This window comes from Ambystoma mexicanum, chromosome 13 (genome assembly GCF_040938575.1).
Source record: "Ambystoma mexicanum isolate Mex_15411 chromosome 13, UKY_AmexF1_1, whole genome shotgun sequence".
Lineage (NCBI taxonomy): Eukaryota > Metazoa > Chordata > Amphibia > Caudata > Ambystomatidae > Ambystoma > Ambystoma mexicanum.
The window spans coordinates 420338818-420349034 of NC_090938.1; positions in this window are offsets into that span (position 1 = coordinate 420338818).

Sequence of the window (10217 nt, forward strand, 5' to 3'; positions counted from 1 at the left end):
GTTCTGCCTGCATGGCCTCACATGACAAACGGAGCACCTCCCGGCTTGCATGGACTTCAGATGAGATGGTTCTTTCATGCTGCTCCATCATGTCTTCTGCCCGCCTACTCTCACCCATCATGAGCGCACCCAGAGTAGATTGGAGGGATCGGTGTTCCTCCCCCAGGGCCTTACAGTGTGCCTCTGCCTGAGCAGCAAGTACTTGACGCAGAGTCACCATTTCAGCCCGGCGCGCCCTGTCAGAGGCCGCCATTCCCAGCCTGAGTGAGTGGCACATAGACTGCGTAACCTGTTGCTGGAGCTCCACCTGCCTTTCAGGGGGGAGGATGGAACGGGCCACACTTTCCATGCCTTGAGCCATCATCTCAACTGCTCCCCCCTGTTGCTGTGCTATGGCAATAATGGCATGCTCCCACTCAGTTGACCCCGGTGGCGCACGGCCAAGGTGTTGCCAGACACGACACCTGCCGGGCCCAAGGCGCCGTGGTCCTTGCTGGGTTGGTGCCGCCCGTGGCTGCAGGACTGCATCCCTCCATCGACTTGATGCCCCAGGAACATGGGCAACTGGTGTGGTGTGTGACCCTGCACCCGTAACCACCACAGGTGGACATTCCAACCCCGCCTGGCCCCCTACTGCAGGTGTTGCGGACAGAAGATCATCCAATGCAGGATCACTTAATGGGGACGACACGTCATGATGTAGATTGGGCTCAACATAGTGGTCAGATGATCCATTAGAGCCTGACTCAGAGTCAGCTCTGGACACAATGGCCTGGAGCACCAGTGGGTTCTCGTGGGCTGCCACCCCACGACCACCACTGGTGCCTGGTTGGTCATGTGAACTGACCACTGTGTCTGGGATGACATCTTCATCACCTGCAACATAAACAAAAGAAACATGAACATGCATGTCAGTAGCACATACCACACACATAGCAAGCACAACATTGACAGCCAACACATGAAGCAGGCATGTCACACGCAACTCAAACCCCAACATTCATCCAGTGGCATTGCAATGCAAGGGTATCACGAAAGCAGAAAAGGATGTGTGGAAAATGTGAAGCCAAGACATGTATTGCATGTTGCATATTACCTGCATCACACACAACGTCTAGCAGGCACACATCCAAGGCAAAAATGAGAGATGGGAACACACAAATAGCCATAGCTGGCAATCAAACACAACACACCATGACACATGTAAAATGTATGTTCATGTGCAGCACTCAACAACCATCGACTATGCTGGGTACATGTGTCACAGGAGGCACCTACTCTAGTGCATTTATATACAGTGAAAGGAGCGACATGGGTACATACATGACAGGTCACTATCACACAGCAGCATTGTGTTGGCATGTTGAAGGGCTGAACTTGGCACAGGAGTTGGTGTGTGTGGTTCAGTGCATGTGTACCCCCTGAACTTCAAACATCAACATACATAGTGATGTCAATCTCAAAACATGACGGCAGTGTATGGGCAATTGCAGCCATCATGTGCAACTGGCATGCATTATGTAGCATGGATACCATGAAATCCCCACCCTCTGGGGAATAGTAGGGAGGCACTGCATGGCAATGAAAGGTTCACCACATAACTGTGCATTGGCAGATAGTGTTGGCATGCGTCTATTGCATCTTGTCAGTCAAATGTCACTACAGCTGATGAAAAGTGGACATGATCCAGGACAGATGAGGGCCCATCAGTAGTACACCCATTGTATTGCTCTCCCAGAGTGCACGGACAATCATAAATCACCAGTGCAATTACGGAGCCAATACTTTGAACGCAGGAAGACGCAATAACTTGCAACCATACACTCTTAGAAAATAATGAGCACTTATATGGCTATTTATTCAAAGCTTAGAAGCAACCAGTGATAACATAGAAATAAATCACAGAAGAAACAGAGAATTCAAAAGAAAATACATCACCGTGAGCGTAACTGGATTCCTCATCTCGCCAGAAGCGGCTGGAAGACCCCAATAACAGCCAGGCCGAGAGCACAACAGCCCACAGGTATGCCGGACGGAAGCGTCCCCCCTCCGGCTGAAGTCTCACCTGACCGCTCAGGGGTTCCGCATATATACACATTTCAAAAAGGGGTGGCAATTTCTCGAACCTTCTGGCAACTCACTTGCGCATTGATGAGCAGCCATTGGTTGCCAGCTGGGTCAACCGACAGTAACCTCAAGGAGCAAAGTGCCTCCCTCCTCTAAAAACAAGCACCACGGAAAACAGTCCCATAGCTCATAACAAGACATAACAAAGTTAGCTTTCCCAGCAGAAATGTCCTTGACTGCATACCAGGTTTGGAAAGCATGTTTTCTTCAGCATCGTGAATCTAGCTCTCAGCAAAATGAATGAAGCTTTTCACTGTGGCATGAAGTAAATATCCATCATGGCTCCGAGCGCTCCCAGAATGCACTGCGCACCAGCGCCATGTTTTAGCTCAAGCATAACACCCATGCATGCAGAAGACACTACACCAGTTGAACAGAGGCAGGGGGGCCTGTAACAGGGGGAGCCATGTGCACGACACAGATATGGACACCCTAAAGTCATGACACACAGACCCACAGTGAGCATAAAATGGCTGTCGAAATAGCATGACACGTGGATCATTCTAGAGACATACTACAATGAGCAGGCGGTCAAGGACACCTAGGGGCATACATGGAATGCACATGGAGCATGATTGTGCACACATGTGCATGGGGAGCCACTGCCATCAGCACAGTCAGAGTGAGACACACCGCACCAAGGACAAAGGATGTACATGACATCTCATCAAGATCGCCCTCTTACACAAGTGGCTAAGAGAGCAACCAAGCAAAGGGAGGGGAACAAGGGAGAAAAGAAAATGAAAACAACTATTGTACTGGGCACAGTGACATTGAGAACACGCAAGGGCACGGAGAAGGGAAAAAGGGGTAAAGTCCCTGGAAGGGCGAGAAATGGAAAGTGCCAAACAGAGGAGACTAAAGAATGTAAATGAAGTCTTATGATAGAATAGGCATTGAAAAGGTGGTAGTGCAGCCAGAAAGTGGCAAGTGCAAGATCATTTGGATAGGGTAAATCTGATAAGTGTGGAAGAAAAGTGGGGGACTGTATGGGTACATGTACAGGACCCATTGCAATGGGAGGCCTGGAGGCAGTGCAGCAGGGAGGCAGGGTGAGCAGGTACCTGGGCCCGAAGGACAGAGTGTGTCCAGGTGCACAGTGCCAAGAGAGAAAACAGTTGAGCTGGGGAGAAGAGGGGCTAATGCAGGATCAATTAGGAAGGTCTTGAGGTGCTTCCGGAAGCAGAGATGTTTATCCTCAAGTTTCAACGTGGCAGCTAGGCTGTTCCAAATGGAGGTTCCAGCCATAGACACAGATTTGCCTCGGCTTGTTTCTCAGATAAACGACTGACCCAGAGGGAGTGTGAACTAGAGGAGAAAAGGACTCAAGAGGGGAGGTATTGGCAGAGGGATAGTTGAAGTTATTTTGGACCCAGGCCCCAGAAATCCTTGTGCACAATGCAGAGGGTCTATAATTTAATCCTTGTACCCACTGGTAGCCAATGAAGGGATTTCAGAGCTGGAGAGATAGGATCCCAGGGCTTGAGGCCAAGGACAAGTCTTGCTATCCTATACTGGATTAGTGGTAGAGGGCGGAGAGTGGAGGCAGGTAGAATTATGAAAGAGGCTGTCACAGTAGTCCAACCTTGAGACAACCAGAGCTTCAGAGACAGTGAACTTGTAGGTGAATGGGAGGATAGGCAGAGTATCCCTGAGGAGGTTAAGCAAGAAGTTACAATCTCAAGAGACGTCAGAAATGTGTGCGGAGAAGGAATGTGTGGAGTCAAAGGTGACCCTGAGTTTGTTGGCCTTGCAGATGGGGGTAGGAGGAGGGCCAAGGGAGGCCGGCCATAGAGTGAGGGCAAAGGATGGTGAAGGTGTACCGATGAGGAGGATGTCAGTCTTGCTGGCATTTAGACAGAGAGTGTTGGCAGTACACCAATTTCAAATGTCAATGAGGCAATCAGAAATGAGGGAGGGAGAAATGGTGGCCGGGGGCAGCCTGAAAATGAGTTGAGTGTCATCAGCATAGCACTGGAAGTTTAAGCAGAACATGGAAATGCAGTAGGTGAGAGCTGCCAGGTGCTATTTGAAAAGCCAGGCCGAGAGGTCAGATCCCTGGTGAACACCACAGGTAGAGAGGGAGATTGATGAAAGGAAGGACCCAAGTTGTAACGGGAGGTTCACACACGCCAAACACACATTTCATTGAGTAACACGCATCAATACTTACCGGACGATGCATCATAATCCATCCTCTCTCCCACTCCACGGATTTGTTCTTCCTGGATGAACACTGCAGCAATCTCCTCGTGCTGAGTGAGTTCATCCTCCTCTGGTGCTGGCCAACCACCAGTCACCTGAGACATGGAATAATTGGAGGCACGCTTTTGTTTTGCACAGCATCAGAGGTCATTCCAGCACTTGTAGAAGTCCTGAGCCGTGCGCACCTGGAATCCCATGGCTGTCACAACATCCACAATATGCTGCCAGTGGACCCAATGCTGGGCAGGCATTGTATGGCACTGTGGGCCCACAAGCATATAGCATTTCTGTGCCGACACGTAGTCCACAAAGAAGTCAATTTCCTGCTTACCAAAAGGCCTCTTCCTCAATGTGCCGAAGGCCAGAGCCTTGTCTGGGGTCTCAGCCTCTTGCACAGGAGCACGCTTCCTCCTTTTGGGCGGTGGTACCGACCCTGAGTGGCAAATTTGGCCCTGATCAGTGGTGGCAGTGGCGCTGGTGACTGGACCAAGGGAGTGGGTGGTGCAATGAGGACGGAAGGTCTGGCTTGGTTCAAACTCACTGCCGGGGTAGTGTTGGCTGCATCTGCCCATGCAGTTACCACCACCCGGCTGCTTGGGGCAGAAGATGCCATAACTGCCCCAGATCCGTGGGCCCCGGTCACAACTACACTGGACACACATGACCCGCACCTCCTGACAAGATGGAAATTGTGCAGGAGTCCTCATCACGCAATGCAACATGCGCTGCCTGACCCCGAGCCCGGGTGGTGGTCCCCACAGCTGCACCTACAGCTACCACCACTGGAGGGCCCGTGACAGCAGATGTAAGTTGCTGTTGGGTCAAAAGGGTGCCAGGTTGTGATGCAACAGCTGCATCTCCAGGAGCCACAGGGGGTGGTGGCATGTCCGCACCAGCACGTGGCTGGACATCCTGCCCCAGTGGGGCACCCCTGCTACTTCCCCCTCTGTAGCCATCGTGGCCAACCTGGACTCCCTGTCCACCCTGGTGTCCGCGCCCACATGCCCGACCACGCACACCCCTGGGAGGACGCACAACTTTGCCGCCCTTAGCCTTTGGTGGCCTCCCTACCATGGCAAAGATGGTAAATAGCCGATGGGAGGTGCACTCAACAATTGTCCTGGGCAATTGGGTTGAAGGGGGCAGGGTACTGGATGGAATAGGTACCCCTGTGCTCCTGCAAGGCTTCCTGTGACCCCTGGGGAAAAATGACGGGTCATGCAACGCTCAGGCCCCCCAAAAAAATAACATCCAGCAGTACAGTGTGGCACCCAGGGACACACAAAACACGTATGCCTGGAACACACGGACTACTATGACCTCAAAAATGGTACGCGATGCACAGGGGGAACCACAGTGGGAAAAGTAGCGTGCGCGACTCACCGTCTGCCTTGTGTGGAAAAGATCGCTTGTGAATCCTGAAGAGTAAACAGACTCGTCGGTCTCCATGAAAATCACATGCAGTGGACTGCTTCCCCGCTGGACCTTTAACCAATGGTATAGGCAACGCCCGTGTGCATAATGTCACTGGCGTGCTTACGCGCTAAGGCCCTTTCCTCGAATTACACACTGACGTGCAGTTTTTTCACGTGCGGATTCACTCTGCATCAAGCTGGCCACGCGACAACACACGGAAGACCACGCTCCTGCCCAGAAGGCCATTTTCCTGTCCCCCAGAGTCCCAAGCAGCCTCCTACATGCCATCTGCTGCTGCCTGCTTGCCTGCTGCCAACGTGCTATTTGGTGCCTGCACAGAAGCCATAGCCAGGGATCCTGTACCTGAGACCACCTCTGCTGACCCAGAAGACTCCTGACTGGTGTACCATCGCTCCACAGCCCAGCCCCAGGACCAAGTTGCCCAGCCACACCTGCCTCTGGGGTTGCCATGTCTGACTCAACACCATCTGGGGCCAGTGGCAACCCCCAGTCAGAGAGGCAGAGGGCTGCCAGATTCACAGAAAATGATCCTCCAGATGCGGACCCACCTGGAGTCAAGTGGTAAGTGTCCATGTGTTCATCTCCAGCGTAGTGCATGTTGAGGTGTTTCAGGTGCGTGCACCTTGAAGGGATATGTGTGGCATGCACCATGTATGGATGTTTGTGTTCAGGGACATGACAGTGTAGCATGTGAGTCTGGTCAAGTGTGTGCAACGAAAATGGTGTGTGTGTTGATATGCATGATGTGCACTTGCATGTGACGATGCACACATGTTTGCATGCCTGTGTCTGTACCTGGCCATGTCTGTTGTGTGAATTATGGATGCTGATGTCACCCTCATGGACATGCATGGTGTACATGTGCGTGTTACAGAGTGGTGAGGGTGTGACTAGGAACCATCATGGATGCATGACACATGTGTGCATTGACTGTTCTGGACTAGCTGTCCATAATTGCACTGTGATGGAAGGTGGACACGGACGGATCCATGACTGTGCAGTGGTGTATGTGCATGTGTGTTGCTTGTCATGCAGTGGTGTATGTGCATGTGTGTTGCTTGCAAGGACCTGTGTGTCCTGATGACGGCTATGGCATACGACAGTGCCACTCATGTGCAATTGCTTTGTGTCTGGCAGACTTACGTTCAGTCACCTGATGCTTGTCTTCAATGTCTTCCTTTCCACAGCGGCGAGTGAAGAAGAGGGCGGAGACGGCGCTGTGGAGCAGAGTGGTGGGGATGCCTCCACTGGCCGGAGACGCAAGGCCTAGTCACCCTCCCAAGTAATGTCATCTTCCGGGAGCAAGGGGACTGGTGCCGCTTCCGCCACTACAGCCGTAGCTGCTGAAGGGAGGCCCAAGAAGCCAAGGTTGGGAGTGGGCTCCTCGGCAGCGGAAGAGGGAGGTGAGTCCCCACAGGGGCAGGACAATGCGGAAGATGGTGCGGAGGCATCCAGGTTGGGGTTGGGTGAGGAGGAGGAGGAGGCCGCTTTAGACCCACATGTGGGGCCTGGTGGGGGTGATTCCACTGGTGCAAGTGGTGCAGTCCAGGGACAGGGGCAGGAGGCAGCACAGGTTGCAGCAGAGGTGCTTGTGCATAATCCTGTCCCTGATTCTGCGACTGCATCTCTCTCCACCAGCAGGGATGCCTCATTCCAGGCCTGTCAGAAGGTAGCAAATGTGTCCACATCAACACACCTTCCTCTACCGGCGGACGAGGCAATCCGTGACAGGGTTGAGCCTGTCCTAGTCGGTGTCTTGATGCACACACGCGTGATTCGTGATGATGTGCTTGATTCCAGGAAGGACAAGGCACATCATCACGAGCAGCTGTGTGCCATCTTGAACTGGCTAGGGCGGCTCATTGTCGCAGGGTTCCTCCATGTGCTGCCCATTCTTGCGACCCTCTCCTCCTCTGCATCCACTATGCGCCAGTCGTCCTCCATGCTGTCTTCCGGCCCAGATGCCACCAGGGCACCCTGTGGACCTGCTTCATCCACCGCGGCCAGGCTGGTGGAGATCCCATCCCTGCCACAGTGGGGAGTCAGAAGTCCAGCAGAGGTGGTCACCCAAGCAACAGGATCCCTGGCAATGGAGGATGTTCAGGCAACTTCTGCAAGGGCACGTCCACGACAGGCCCAGGGATCGTCAGCATCCTGGAGCCAGTTGTGGTGGCACAGGCAGATGACATCAAGGCAGCAGCACCAGGCTCGACGTAGGAGGTGTCTGGACTCGGGGCATTCAACATCACTGGGGCGGGCATCGGCCGAAGGGCAGGAGGACCCTGTACTATGTGTGTCTTCCATGTGGCAGCGAATGTGCCAGCAAATGGTTTCAGAGCAGCGGCGGGTAGAGAGGGCATGGCTCACCATGGTCAGGGCAGAGAACTCCATGGGGCGGGCATTTTTCCAGGCACAGTTTCTTAAGGATACTCGCAGGGAGTTGTAGGTGACCATATCGGCGTCCCTGTGAGCCCTCGAGGACAGAGCCCAGTCCCGGCCTCCAGGACATAGACACAGAGTTCAATGATGCCCTGGCCAAGACTCTTGGTAAGAACGGTGAGCTGTAGGACTAGCCCACTGCCATTGTATATAGTTAATTAGGCTTAGGTTTCCTTTCGTTTTATTTTTATTTTGTAGTCCATGGCCATTGCTCCACTTTTTGTACATAGTTGTATTTTTGTAGGATTTTTTGTAGGTTTCATTTGGTTGTGGGATCATGGACCCTGAGAACTTTCATTATTAATATTTGTGGAACTGCAGACTTTATTATTTTGATTTTTTAACACACATGATGGAATGTTTTTTTTGTAATTTACCCTTTGGAATCTGCATTTTGTTTTCTGGACATGGACCCCTGGGAGATTTTCCTTTTGTTTTGATCACATTTTTTTAATTTAATTTGCATTTCATTTCAGTTCACAATCATTTATTTTTCGTTGTCAAGGATGTTTTTCGTTTGGGAGATTTCTGTTATTTAATACATTTTCTTCAATTCACATTTGTGTTGTATGCTCTCATTGGTTTGGTCCATGTGTCAGTCGTCATTGCTTCAGTCATGTGTCGCTGCTGTGCGGCCATGTTGGGCATGTCTTTGGGTGCATGCATGTGTGCTTCTGTGCATGACATGCCATGGGGCCTGTACTGGGAAGTGGGGACAATAGATGGGTGTGGAGTTGCACTGGGGGGGGGGGGGCAGCATGGGGTGGGATTTAGGTGGACATTTGCTACATGCATGTATGTTGTGACAATGTGTTGGTTGGGTGGACATGATTCGGGGCCTGCTGGCAGGTTGCCGTCACTGGGGGGGGGGCATGAGTCGTGGCCTGCTGGTAGGTTGCCGTCACTGGGATGCGGGGGGGGACATGAGTCAGGGCCTGCTGGCAGGTTGCCATAACTGGGGGTTGGGGGTGGGGGACATGCGTCAGGGCATACTGGCAGGTTGCCATCACTGGGGTGGGGGGTGATGGACATGAGTCAGGGCCTGCTGGCAGGTTGCCATCACTGAGGTGGGGGGTGGGGGATATGAGTCAGGGCCTGCTGGCAGGTTGCCGTCACTGGGGGTGGGGGTTAGGGGACTTGAGTCAGGGCCTGCTGGCAGGATGCCGTCACTGGGGGTGGGTGGTGGTGGACATGATTCGGGGCCTGCTGGAAGGTTGCCGTCACTGGGGGGGACATGTGTTGGGGCTCCCAAGTGCATGGTGCCATGTGGCCTGCCTTCAGGGCATGGTCAGGGATTGTAGGGGTGTTCCCTGTGGTGTGGGTTGCCTGCGGGGCATGGGGAGGGGGCAAGGGCACACCCGGGAGAGCCCACACTGGCAAATTGCGTGTGAAAGTCCTTGCGCACCCCCGGAATGCTTATACCCCACTCACGCCAGCCCATTCACACGTGAAATTCCTCGCGCACACCCACAATAGGCGTACCCTGCTCGCGTCAGCCCTATCGTGTGTGAAACTACTTGCGCACCACCGGAATACACGTACCCCACTTGCGCCAGCCCATTCACGTGTGAAACTCTTTGCGCACCCCCGGAATGCACGTACCCTGCACGCACCAGCCCATTTGCGTGTGAAACTCCTCACGCACACCCAGAATACACATACCCCGCTCGTGCCAGCGGAATCACGTGAAAAGCACACTTGCGTACTCCCATATTTGCGCACCCGTTTGGTGAGGGGCCACATGCACCCCCTGCAGGTAGCCCACACCACAGGGGAGCCCCCTACAGCCCTGTCCATGCACCGCAGCCAGCCCATCCTCCCTGACCATGCCCCGCATGCAGCTCATCCACCATCCCCATGCCCCGCAGGCAGCCCATCCACCCTGACCATGCCCCTCAGGCAGCCCATCCACCCTGATCATGCCCCGCAGGCAGCCCATCCACCCTTCCCATGCCCCGCAGGCAGCCCATCCACCCTTCCCATGCCCCACAGTCAGCCCACACCACAGG